Source organism: Salmo salar, chromosome ssa18, assembly GCF_905237065.1.
Source record: "Salmo salar chromosome ssa18, Ssal_v3.1, whole genome shotgun sequence".
Classification (NCBI taxonomy): domain Eukaryota; kingdom Metazoa; phylum Chordata; class Actinopteri; order Salmoniformes; family Salmonidae; genus Salmo; species Salmo salar.
In genome coordinates this window covers 24,671,296-24,685,330 of record NC_059459.1, presented here as the reverse complement: position 1 = coordinate 24,685,330, position 14,035 = coordinate 24,671,296, and the positions used below count along the sequence as shown (strand labels likewise).

General features: G+C 44.1%; 1 protein-coding gene across 2 annotated transcripts in view; it reads left to right on the top strand.

Moving 5' to 3' along the window:
* The window catches only part of LOC106577125 (pro-neuregulin-3, membrane-bound isoform), a 393,710-nt gene that overhangs the window by 179,129 nt on the left and 200,546 nt on the right, over nt 1–14,035 (top strand). The gene's annotated exons all lie outside the window — the stretch shown is intronic.

The following is a 14,035-nucleotide window of genomic DNA, read 5'->3' as shown; positions in this document are numbered from 1 at the left end:
TGTGTGTGTGTGTGTGTGTGTGTGTGTGTGTGTGTGTGTGTGTGTGTGTGTGCGTGCGTGCGTGCGTGCGTGTAATCCATTGAGACGTACTCAAGAGTCCAGCATGGTGGGAAGACACAAAGAATAGCTAATCTAATGGCCTTTTCCTGTCTGTTTCTGGGTGACACCTTACTGAGGAAATCTATTTGGACCAAGACTCTCCTCCACACTCATTGAAGGGAAACAGGGATGGAGAGACACACGAAAGGATAAATGGAACCATCGGGACAGTTGTAGATTTAGCCATGCAAATAAACAAAGCGAAATAGATTGACAAAAATATCCATCTGACTTGATTGGTTTTAATCTAATGTAAATTCTTTCTATTTTGAACGGTGCCACCTGTGCTCTCCAGCCACAGATGGCAGAAACTCACCCATCTCTCTCTCTCTCTCTCTCTCTCTCTCTCTCTCTCTCTCTCTCTCTCTTGGTCAGAACAAGGAACATACAGGGTGGTTAACAGTTGGTGGAGGGATGGATTGATGCTCTCCCTCTCCCATACATCCATTTGAACTCGGGTTGCCAGAGCTGCCTTCCTTGTGGCATCCGTAGGGGAATCATCAGTGGCGCTCTAATTAATCCACAATGCTGGGTTAGTGAGCCGTGTGCACCAGGATTGGGGTCAATTCCACTTAAATTCAAGTCAACATTAAAAACCTCAAATTCAAATTCCATTTCTTCCCCATTGAACAGCATGGAAGAGAATTGGAATTGTAGTGTACATCCAGAATTGACTGGAATTCAAACGGAATTGACCCCAACCCTGGTGCGCACATGGCCTATAAATATAAATTAGACAGGCAGAGATTAAAGAGTTAATGACACATTAATCTACCCATGTGCTAGTTGCTGACCATCAATAACTTCATAAATAGTGATTGTAACACTGGCATTGTCATTCAGACTAAGGCCAGTCATGCAACACCTACCAACAGCCTAATCACAAACACATGGCAGGCTAAGGAAGGATATGGCACATTTTATTTTTGTCCTTGCAGGTAACATGCTAGGGCATCACATGATCTGTGACACTCACATAAGAGTGTGGGGCATAACCACTGTAATTAATATACTACGAAAACACCTTTATTCCCCACCGGTAATGCCTAACCAATACATTTGGTTGGTCTTAAATACCCTTACATAGGAGCCCCAGAAATGTTCTTAACTGACCAACAGCACAGGAAATTATATCTAATATCTCTTATTAGTCAAGCCTTTTTATTATTCAAGCCTGACCTGCAGCGTTGTACTGATCCCAGTATGTTTCTTCAGACCAGGAAAGTAATGGTGAGTTGAGCTGTATATATGTATTTATCGTTCTCTCCCTCAGGCCCCCAGTCTGGCATGGGTGTACTCAGTGTGACATGCTAACAAGGCGGCCACACACACAATCCTATGAATATTAAACAGAGAGGACGGAGATGAGTTAAGAGAAAAAGGTGGGAAGTGAATGTGAGGGGAAAATGGCTAAGAAATAGAACGAGAGAAGCAGAGACGGTATAGAGAGATAAGAGAGAGGGAAGAGGAGAGGAAGGAAAACACTAATGCTGTGGCTGCTCAGGTTCCGGTGGGGGCCAGAGGGGGAGTGTTAGGAGCCCAGGTCTCCCTCAGCAGAGACAGGGTGATCAGAGCTACCTTTCCAGGCTGTCTTCCTCCATTTTCCCATTCCCCCGTCTCTCTCAGTGGAGCAGGCTGGGGCCAAACGGAGTAGCCACCACCAAAGATGGATTGAAATGTCCAGTCCCACCTCACTCTGACAGCAACATTAATCTTCACTCCTCCAGATGAAAGTCTTTCCTCTCTCGTTCTCTTGCTCCATCTCTTTCTATCTCTATATCAACTCCCCTTTCCTCCATCACTGATCCCTCTAGCCTGACTGAAAGTTATCTAGGGCTCTTTGATAGCGCAATCTGCAGGTGACCTCCACTGTGTGAGAGTGTGTGTGTGTGTGCTTTGTGTGCATGTATGGGTGGTGAAGAGGCGATGTTGGGGCCAGATGTGTGTGCTCAGTCTGCTGAGAGAAGCTGAATGTGTAGGTTGCATTGTGGGAGAGAGGCAGACAAGATGAAAAGAGAAAAAGGACCCATTTCCCAGTGCTGGATGAGGTCCAGCTAGAGGAGAAAATAACACATTAAAACAACTTCAAATGTAGGTGTGCAGTTACATGACACAACGTCGGTAGAGCCAACGTCGGTAGAGCCAACGTCAGTAGAGCCAACATCAGTAGAGCCAACGTCGCAGAGCCAACGTCGGTAGAGCCAACGTCGGTAGAGCCAACGTCGGTAGAGCCAACGTCGGTAGAGCCAACGTCGCAGAGCCAACGTCGGTAGAGCCAACGTCGGTAGAGCCAACGTCGGTAGAGCCAACGTCGGTAGAGCCAACGTCGCAGAGCCAACGTCGCAGAGCCAACGTCGCAGAGCCAACGTCAGTAGAGCCAACGTCAGTCGTTTTTTTTCTTTCTTTCTTTGTTGCTCCAACCCCTTGGCGATGCCCCCAGTTGCCACTGAGTCCCGGGTGTACCATTTTGACCCTGGTGACGGGATGTACCAAGTTTAACTCCCCCTGGGGCTGAGTGTTACCTCGTTACAAAGAACATACTGCGGATGAAGCCTGGCCGTTTAGAACAGAGCTTTGTAGAGAGAGAGAGAGAGAGAGAGAGAGAGAGAGAGAGAGAGATGACTTTCTGCCATCTGTATCTGGCGATCTGTCCCTCAGCAATATTTTCTCTTAATCTGACTGTTTGTATGGGGAGAGAGAGAGAGATGAGTGAGTTTCTGCCATCTGTGGATATTGTTTGAGTACTGATGCCTGCTTAGGATACATGTGTGTCAGTGTTTGTTTGTTGTTTAGATATTTCTCAGTATTCATACGATTACATATGTTTAGACAGTACACTGTAAAGCACAGTACATCCCAGTGTGAACTAGTTAGGAAAGTTGAAACGAGAGTAGACGAGATAAACATGTTCTAAATACAGAGCACTTTGCTCTGGTCCTCAACTTTTCTTAGAAATGGTCAGATCACTTAGAAAAAGCCTCCCTGATTATCACAGTTCATAAAAAAGTCACCTTTATCCATCTCATCATCTTTGAAAAAAATACATGTCCTTCTTTCTCTTCTGGTTAAACTGTTCTCCTGCCTTGTTTTGTATCCTGCGATCGATTGATACAAACATCCCCCATGCAATGTTTTATTGAAGCACTTTTATTAGGTTAGGATTGGGATATAATTGTATTGCCAGTGTTATGAGAGATGTTCGTTTGGAAATGTGCATTGCACAGAAATCTATAAGCACTGTATTTATCCTTTGTTCACCAGGGAAATCTTTACCTCACCAAGACACACAGAATAGACAACAACAATAACAACATACCCTCTGTCCACAAAGTCTATCATAATATATCCAGGGATAAAATGAATCCTCCATTTCAATCTCTTTCTTGGACTGAATAGCAGTTTCCTATCCAATATTTCCATTTTCCACCTCCTATACCGCTTAGTATGTTACAATATCTGTACATCAGGAATGTAATATTAAGGCTACTTTGTAGCATTTTGGGCTTTCTTTTGATATTCCTGTCTCCCCGGCGTCCCTCTCCTTCCATTGCAGCCGCAACGTCAACATGGTTGGAGCTCTCAGATATGAACAGGGATATAATTTTTCAAAACCCGCTCCTGCTGCGGCAGAACAAGCTCCATGATTACAATCTCTCACTTTATTAAAATAGTTAAGGAACCCCCTCCATCCCTGCCTCGCTCGCTACTCAGTTCATTTAACTGAATCTGATGAGAGACTGACTGAATGGGGGAAGAGGCAGTGGAGCATGACCGCTGCACACATCTCATTATAAGCCCTGAACCAATCACTGAACCACAGGCCGACTGAGGCCAGCACATAGCGTACTTGCAGGAGGCACATGCATCGTGATCGTCATGCCAACAGCAGGCTTAGCTTAAACCTTCACAGAGCTGATGATCAGCCACCCATCCACCTGCTGAAATTGACATTTGTAGGATGAGCCCATCAGAGCTTCCAAACAACTGCTGGGGTTGCTATGGTGAACCCTCCTTTCTATTTCCTACTCCATGCTTCTAGCATGATTAGCCCTGGTGAGTAGATAGAGATGAGCAGGCGAGCGTTGACACTGGTTCTACACTGACGCAAGGCCAATCTCACAGATGCTATGAGGGCCATAGTTTTTCTTAAATCTCTATGATATTCTCTATGATATTCATAAGGGAGATATGTTGGTGACCAGAAATTTAGTGACAAGACCCCATGAAGTAGTACAGACAAGTACGTCTGTGATTGGCTCAGACAATGATTGACAGGTCTATGGAGGAATAACAGGCCTAACTGTAATTAGCTAGTGAGTGATTGACAGGTGTGTACGCAGTGATTAAGTTTGTGAGTTGCTGGCTTGTCTCTGAGAGATTGACGTGTGCGTTATTACTGGCCATGGACAGTTAGACAGTCATCAACTCATTTCACTGTGTGGATGAGGGACAGTGACAAGTGAAAATATTGGGTTTGCATGCAGATGGTTTACAAAGACACACTAGGGTTCAGTATATATGACTGTCTAGCTCTGAAAGGTCCTGACTTGACCAATACTGTCATCTATCTAATAAACTTAGACATGTCTTCCACATTCATGCTGCTGGAGGAAGACCTTCTCAAAAATTATACAGTAGATATAACATGTATACATTTGGTCAAATCAGCCTTCTTTAGTGTTGTTGAAAGTTTCTCGCTGAGTATATAATGCCTAAGGGGCCATTTCAGATCATCGTCAGTACATACACTGAGTGTACAAAACATTAAGAACACCTTCCAAATATTGAGTTGCAACCCCCGTCCGTCCGTCCGTCCCTGTGTTGCAGTTCTTGACTCAAACCAGTGCGCCTGGCACCTACTACCATACCTTGTTCAAAGGCACTTAAATCTTTTGTCTTGCCCATTCACCCTCTGAATGGCACACATACACAATCCATGTCTCAATTGTCTCAAGGCTTAAAAATCCTTTAACCTGTCTCCTCCCCTTCATCTACACTGATTGAAGTGGATGTAACAAGTAACATCGATAAGGGATCATAGCTTTTAACCTGGTTTCACCTGGTCAGCCTGTCATGGACAGAGTATGTGTTCTTAATGTTTTGTACACTCAGTGTATAGTTAAAATCCTTTTCCCTCCCAGACTATATGGCGGCTATCACATAGTATCCACATGCAAATGTACCATTAGTGCTTAATGTTACATTAGCCTAATGTGAGTAGCTGCCTCGGAGGATCCCTAACAGCTCTGTGAGGACCAGCTGCCGCATCCTTTTTAATACACTTGGCTGCTCTGACTCTGTGCTTTCCTGTGAAGCTGGCAGAGAGCATCCACCTCCGCTTTGACTCCAGTCGTCCTGAGTGACAACAACTCTCATGACACTGCCCATGTTGTTCAGGTCATCTCCACTCTCATCTTCCTCCTCCTGTCCACTTCAGTCCATGGGCTTCAGGCTGGTGTTGCTATCACTGGTCAATGGAGGAATGGACAGATGTCCAGGGGTGGGCTTCTTCGTGCCTGAGGGGTTGGATATTATCACAGTGGTTCTACCCATGTCATTTATTTTCTTGGAGACTATAGTTATATTTCTTCGGCCAGTCTTCTGCTCTCTTTCTATGTGCTCAGTGAGTGACTCACTCTCCCCCCTCTTTCTCTTCCCTTGTTCTTTGTCTTTGTCTTTCTATCCCTAACCCCTCTCCCAGTATTAGTGTAGTAGTTGATGGACAGTTTTTGCTTGTAGAATTGTAAAATGTGGTCCAGGGAGAATGTATGTTACACCACCACTACATCCACTAATCCGGGACACAGGATAAATACTTGTTTTTTTGTTTTCATCCTGGCCTCCGGTATATACTCACTCATGGTTCAGACAACAATACTTCACAATTCTGGGAGCATCAGTTCATGTTAATAATGGCCATTCAAAGGAACCAATATTGTTAACACTAGAACCGCCAACAGCATCTTTTGAACATCATGTGAATCTAAAATTGTAATATCTCAGCAATTTTTAAAGGCATGTAGCCTAACGGTTAAGAGCGTTGGACCAGTAACTGAAAGGATGCGGGTTTGAATCCCTGTGCTGACAAGGTGGAAAAATATGCCGTTCTGCTGTTGAGCAAGGCAGTTAACCCCCAACAACAACTACTCACTGGGTGCCAATGACGTTGATTAAGGCAGCCCCCCGCACCTCTGATTCAGAGGGGTTGCGTTAAATGTTTATTTAATTTATTTTTATTTCACCTTTATTTAACCAGGTAGGCTAGTTGAGAGCAAGTTCTCATTTGCAACTGTGACCTGGCCAAGATAAAGCGGAGCAATTTGACACATACAACAACACAGAGTTACACAGAGAATAAACAAAACATACAGTCAATAATACAGTAGAACAAAAGAAAACAAAAAGTATATATACAATGAGTGCAAATGAGGTAAGTTAAGGCAATAAATAGGCCATGGTGGCGAAGTAATTACAATATAGCAATTAAACACTGGAATGGTAGATGTGCAGAAGATGAATGTGCAAGTAGAAATACTGGGATGCAAAGGAGCAAGATAAATAAATAAATACAGTATGGGGATGAGGTAGGTAGATAGGCTGTTTACAGATGGGCTATGTACAGGTACAGTGATCTGTGAGCTGCTCTGACAGCTGGTGCTTAAAGCTAGTGAGGGAGATATGAGTCTCCAGCTTCAGAGATTTTTGCAGTTCGTTCCAGTCATTGGAAGCAGAGAACTGGAAGGAAAGGCGGCCAAAGGAGGAATTGGCTTTGGGGGTGACCAGTGAGATATACCTGCTGGAGCGCATGCTACGAGTGAGTGCTGCTATGGTGACCAGTGAGCTGAGATAAGGCGGGGCTTTACCTAGCAGAGACTTGTAGATAACCTGTACAGGTCGCAATGGTGGGTAGTGTATGGGGCTTTGGTGACAAAACGGATGGCACTGTGATAGACTGCATCCAGTTTGTTGAGTAAAGTGTTGGAGGCTATTTTATAGATGACATCACCGAAGTCGAGGATCGGTAGGATGGTCAGTTTTACGAGGGTGTGTTTGGCAGCATGATTGAAGGATGCTTTGTTGCGAAATAGGAAGCCGATTCTAGATTTAATTTTGGATTGGAGATGTTTGATGTGAGTCTGGAAGGAGAGTTTACAGTCTAACCAGACACCCAGGTATTTGTAGTTGTCCACGTATTCTAAGTCAGAGCCTTCCAGAGTAGTGATGCTGGACGGGCGAGCAGGTGCGGGCAGTGATCGATTGAATAGCATGCATTTAGTTTTACCTGTGTTTAAGAGCAGTTGGAGGCCACGGAAGGAGAGTTGTATGGCATTGAAGCTCGTCTGGAGGTTAGTTAACACAGTGTCCAAAGAGGGGCCAGAAGTATACAGAATGGTGTCGTCTGCGTAGAGGTGTATCAGAGAATCACCAGCAGCAAGAGCAACATCATTGATGTATACAGAGAAGAGAGTCGGCCCGAGAATTGAACCCTGTGGCACAACCATAGAGACTGCCAGAGGTCCGGACAACAGGCCCTCCGATTTGACACACTGAACTCTATCAGAGAAGTAGTTGGTAAACCAGGCGAGGCAATCATTTGAGAAACCAAGGCTGTCGAGTCTGCCAATAAGAATGTGGTGATTGACAGAGTCGAAAGCCTTGGCCAGATCGATGAATATGGCTGCACAGTAATGTCTCTTATGGATGGCGGTTATGATGTCGTTTAGGACCTTGAGCGTGGCTGAGGTGCACCCATGACCAGCTCTGAAACCAGATTGCATAGCGGAAAAGGTACGGTGGGATTCGAAATGGTCGGTAATCTTTTTGTTGACTTGGCTTTCGAAGACCTTAGAAAGACAGGATAGGATAGATATAGGTCTGTAGCAGTTTGGGTCTAGAGTGTCACCCCATTTGAAGAGGGGGATGACCGCGGCAGCTTTCCAATCTTTGGGAATCTCAGACGATACGAAAGAGAGGTTGAACAGGCTAGTAATAGGGGTTGCAACAATTTCGGCAGATAATTTTAGAAAGAGAGGGTTCAGATTGTCTAGCCCGGCTGATTTGTATGGGTCCAGATTTTGCAGCTCTTTCAGAACATCAGCTATCTGGATTTGGGTGAAGGAGAAATGGTGGGGGCTTTGGCGGGTTGCTGTGGAGGGTGCCGGGCAGTTGACCAGGGTAGGGGTAGCCAGGTGGAAAGCATGTCCAGCCGTAGAGAAATGCTTATTGGAATTCTCAATTATAGTGGATTTATCGGTGGTAACAGTGTTTCCTAGCCTCAGAGCAGTGGGCAGCTGGGAGGAGGTGCTCTTATTCTCCATGGACTTTACAGTGTCCCAGAACTTTTTTGAGTTAGTACTAAAGGATGCAAATGCCTTAGCTTTTCTAACTGCCTGTGTATATTTGTTCCTAACTTCCTTGAAAAGTTGCATATCACGGGGGCTATTCGAAGCTAATGCAGAACGCCACAGGATGTTTTTGTGCTGGTCAAGGGCAGACAGGTCTGGAGTTAACCAAGGACTATATCTATTCCTAGTTCTACATTTTTTAAGTGGGGCATGCTTATTTAAGATGGTGAGGAAGGCACTTTTAAAGAATAGCCAGGCATCATCTACTGACGAGATGATGTCAATGTCATTCCAGGATACCCGGGCCAGGTCGATTAGAAAGGCCTGCTCGCAGAAGTGTTTTAGGGAGCGTTTGACAGTGATGAGGGGTGGTTGTTTGGTCGCAGACCCATTACGGATGCAGGCAATGAGGCAGTGATTGCTGAGATCTTGATTGGAAACAGCAGAGGTGTATTGCGAGGGCGAGTTAGTTAGGATGACATCTATGAGGGTGCCCGTGTTTACGGATTTTGGGCACAATAGCATAGATTCAAGGCATAGTGTACAGACAAAGGTAAGGTAGGATGTGAGTACATTGGAGGTAAACCTAGGCATTGAGTAATGATGAGAATAATATAGTCTTTAGAGACGTTTAAACCAGGTGATGTCATCGCATATGTAGGAGGTGGAACAACATGGTTGGTTAAGGCATACTGAGCAGGGCTAAAGGCTCTACAGTGAAATAAGACAGTAATCACTAACCAGGACAGTATTGGACGAGGCATATTGCTATTAGAGAGAGGCATGCGTAGCCAAGTGTACATATGGGTCCAGTGATTGGTTGGGCTGACTGGGGACACGGCGATTCAGACAGTTAGCAGGCCGATGCTAACAAGCTAACAGTTAGTAGGCCGGGGCTAAACAAGCTAGCAATTAGCAGACCGGGGCTAGCAAGTTAGCCTTTAGGGGACGTCGCGATGGGGGTAAGTCTATTTTTGCCTCTTCGTGCGGTGACGTCGATAGACCAGTCGTGGAATTAGTAGGGTTCCAAGTAGCTCTAGATAGCTAGCAGGCCGGTTAGCAAAATGGGCCTTCAGCGGACGTCGCGCCTGAGGGGCCTGTTGGAATCCTCGGGCAGATTATGTCGGTATTCCAGTCGTATAGGATCGGCGGGGTTCCATGCCCCGTACCGGCAGTAGAAGGGGTCTGGATATTGTAGACCAGGAGTGGGCTTCGGTGGTAGCACAGGAGCCCTGGCCAAGCTAGCTTCAGGCTAATTGGTGCTTGTTCCGGGAGCAACCACATTTCGGTTGAATGCATTCAGTTGTACAACTGACTAGGTATCCCCTTTTTCCAATACACACGTTGTAAGAATTTCGATATCGCAAATAGAATTTGATTTGTTCCACATTATGTTTTGTAATATTTACAGTTTATTTATGAAAACTCAGGTGATTGATTGCTGCATAACTTGATATGGCATTGTCTTTACTTTAACATAACATACTATTATAAAGCTATGCTACTTTAACATAACATACTATTATAAAGCTATCCAATACAAAGATGGCAAGATTAAAACAACAACAATACCAATACTTCCAAAAATATTTTCTCTCAGAAGGACAACAGCTATTGGACCAGAAAAATACAAATACCGCAAAGCTGAATACATGTAAATGGTTTGAACAAAATAGAATTGCAAAACAGCCTGAGGATAACAGCCTGAGGATAGACTGAGGATAGACTGAGGATAGCCTGAGGATAACAGTCTGAGGATAACAGTCTGAGAATAGCTTGAAGATAATAGTCTGAGGATAACAGCCAGAGGATAACAGCCTGAGAATAACAGCCTGAGGATAACCATCTGAGGATAACAGACTAAGGATAACAGCCTGAGTATAACAGCCTGAGTATAACAGCCTGAGTATAACAGCCTGAGTATAACAGCCTGAGTATAACAGCCTGAGTATAACAGCCTGAGTATAACAGCCTGAGTATAACAGCCTGAGTATAACAGCCTGAGTATAACAGCCTGAGTATAACAGCCTGAGTATAACAGCCTGAGGATAACAGCCTGTGGATAACAGCCTGAGTATAACAGCCTGAGTATAACAGCCTGAGGATAACAGCCTGAGGATAACAGCCTGAGGATAACAGCCTGAGGATAACAGCCTGTGTATAACAGCCTGAGTATAACAGCCTGAGGATAACAGCCTGAGGATAACAGCCTGAGGATAACAGCCTGAGGATAACAGCCTGAGTATAACAGCCTGAGGATAACAGCCTGAGGATAACAGCCTGAGGATAACAGCCTGAGGATAACAGCCTGTGGATAACAGCCTGAGTATAACAGCCTGAGGATAACAGCCTGAGTATAACAGCCTGAGTATAACAGCCTGAGTATAACAGCCTGAGGATAACAGCCTGAGTATAACAGCCTGAGTATAACAGCCTGAGGATAACAGCCTGAGGATAACAGCCTGAGGATAACAGCCTGAGGATAACAGCCTGAGTATAACAGCCTGAGTATAACAGCCTGAGTATAACAGCCTGAGTATAACAGCCTGAGTATAACAGCCTGTGGATAACAGCCTGAGGATAACAGCCTGAGTATAACAGCCTGAGTATAACAGCCTGAGTATAACAGCCTGAGTATAACAGCCTGAGGATAACAGCCTGAGTATAACAGCCTGAGTATAACAGCCTGAGTATAACAGCCTGAGTATAACAGCCTGAGTATAACAGCCTGAGGATAACAGCCTGAGGATAACAGCCTGAGGATAACAGCCTGAGGATAACAGCCTGAGTATAACAGCCTGAGTATAACAGCCTGAGTATAACAGCCTGAGTATAACAGCCTGAGTATAACAGCCTGAGGATAACAGCCTGAGGATAACAGCCTGAGGATAACAGCCTGTGGATAACAGCCTGAGTATAACAGCCTGAGGATAACAGCCTGAGGATAACAGCCTGAGGATAACAGCCTGAGTATAACAGCCTGAGTATAACAGCCTGAGTATAACAGCCTGAGTATAACAGCCTGAGTATAACAGCCTGAGTATAACAGCCTGAGGATAACAGCCTGAGGATAACAGCCTGAGGATAACAGCCTGTGGATAACAGCCTGAAGATAACAGCATGAGGACAACAGCCTGAGCCATAGTCACTGACACTAGCCAGCTACCACTCGGTTACTAAACTCTGCACCTTAGAGGCTGCTGCCTTATGTAAATAGAAATGGACCACTGGTCACTTTGAAAATGGAACGCTGGTTACTTAAAACAAATTTACATACTGTTTTACCCACTTGATATTTATATACTGTTAGCAGTTGATGTTATTCTTCAATAGCACAGACCCCGAAGCAAATCAGGGGGAGAAAAATAGGTTTATTCAAAGAGAACAAATCATGGTGGTTATGCTGGAAAGTAGATGGTAGGTGTTCATTCTTCGCTGTCCTCAATGATTCTCCACAGAACAAAGCGACAGTATGTCATTTATAACCCAACCCTAGCCTGTGGTTGACCAATTAGAATTCCTTGCAGTAAAATTGGGCAAATGGCCAGATAACAGGTATCCCATTTCAGGCTCAATGTATAGACAATTTGAACAAATGACAACTTTCCACATGAAGCTATGAGTCCAGGACTGAAACCCTTACACAGATTCTAAACAGATGTTGAACTGAAAAACAACTATTTCCATTGATCGTTAATTCCCTATTGACCTCTAGTCCTCTGCGTTGTATGTTATGTTAAAATATTCTTACAATACTGTATTCTAGTCAAGGCCATCCTACTCAACTATTGCTATACATATACTAATCTATCCATATATTCTTCAGATATACTACATAATCTATCATATACTGTCCATAATGTCTATACATCCCATCACATATATATACAGTATATTTTAGATTTTAGATTCTTCAAAGTAGCCACCCTTTGTCTTGATGACAGATTTGCACACACTTGGCATTCTCTCAACCAGGTTCATGAGGAATGCTTTTCCAACAGTCTTGAAGGAGTTCCTACATATGCTGAGCAGTTGTTGGATGCTTTTCCTTGACTCTGTGGTCCAAATCATCCCAAACCATCTCAATTGGGTTGAGGGCGGGTAATTGTGGAGGCCAGGTCATCTGATGCAGCACTCCATCACTCTCCTTCTTGGTCAAATAGCCCTTGCATAGCCTGGAGGTGTGTTTTGGGTCATTGTCCTGTTGAAAAACAAATGAATGTCCCACTAAGCGCAAACCAGATGGGATGGTGTATCGCTGCAGAATGCTGTGGTAGCCAGGCTGGTTAAGTAACTTGAACTCTGTGAAGCATTTATTTGGGCTGTATTATCTGAGGCTGGTAACTCTAATGAACTTATCCTCTGCAGCAGCGGTAACTCTGGTCACTGACAGTGTCACCAGCAAAGCACCCCCACACCATCACACCTCCTCTTCCATGCTTCACGGTGGGAATCACACATGTGGAGATCATCCATTCACCTACTGTACTCTGCGTCTCACAAAGACACGTCTGTTGGAACCAAAATTCTAAACTTGGACTCTACACACCAAAGGACAGATTTCCACCAGTCTAATGTCGATTGCTCGTGTTTCTTGGCCCAAGCAAGTCTCTTCTTATTGGTGTCCTTTAGTAGTGGTTTCATTGCAGCAATTCAACCATGAAAGTCTGATTCACGCAGTCTCATATGAACAGTTGATGTTGAGATGTGTCTGTTACTTGAACTCTGTGAAGCATTTATTTGGGCTGTAGAAAATTGTAAAAATAAAGAAAAACCCTTGAATGAGTAGGTGTGTCCAAACTTTTGACTGGTACTATATAGTGTTTAGTACCAGTCAAAAGTTTGGACACGCCTACTCATTCAAAGTTTTTTTTTCATTTTTAAAAAACTATTTTCTACATTGTAGAATAATAGTGGAGACATCAAAGCTATGAAATAACACATATGGAATCATGTAGTAACCAAAAAACTGATAAACAAATCTAAATATATTTTATATTTGAGATTCTTCAAAGTAGCCACGCTTTGACTTGGTGGCAGCTTTGCACACTCTTAGCATTCTCTCAAGGTAGGGGTGGTATACAGAAGATAGCCCTATTTGGTAAAAGACCGAGTCCATATTATGGCAAGAACAGCTCAAATATGCAACGAGAAACAACAGTCCATCATTACTTTAAGTCATGAAGGTCAGTTAATCAGGAACTTTGAAAGTATCTTCAAGTGCAGTCACAAAAACCATCAAGCTCTATGATGAAACTGGCTCTCATGAGGACCGCCACAAGAAAGGAAGACTCAGAATTACCTTTGCTGCAGAGTTCATTAGAGTTACCAGCCTCAGAAAATGCAGCCCAAATAAATGCTTCACAGAGTTCAAGTAACAGACATATCTCAACATCAGCTGTTCAGAGAAGACTGCGTGAATCAGGCCTACATGGTCGAATTGCTGGTTCCCACAGTGAAGCATGGAGGAGGAGGTGAGATTGTGTGGGGGTGCTTTGCTGGTTACACTGTCTGTGATTTATTTAGAATTCAAGGCACACTTAACCAGCATGGCTACCACAGCCTTCTGCTGCGATACATCCCATCTGGTT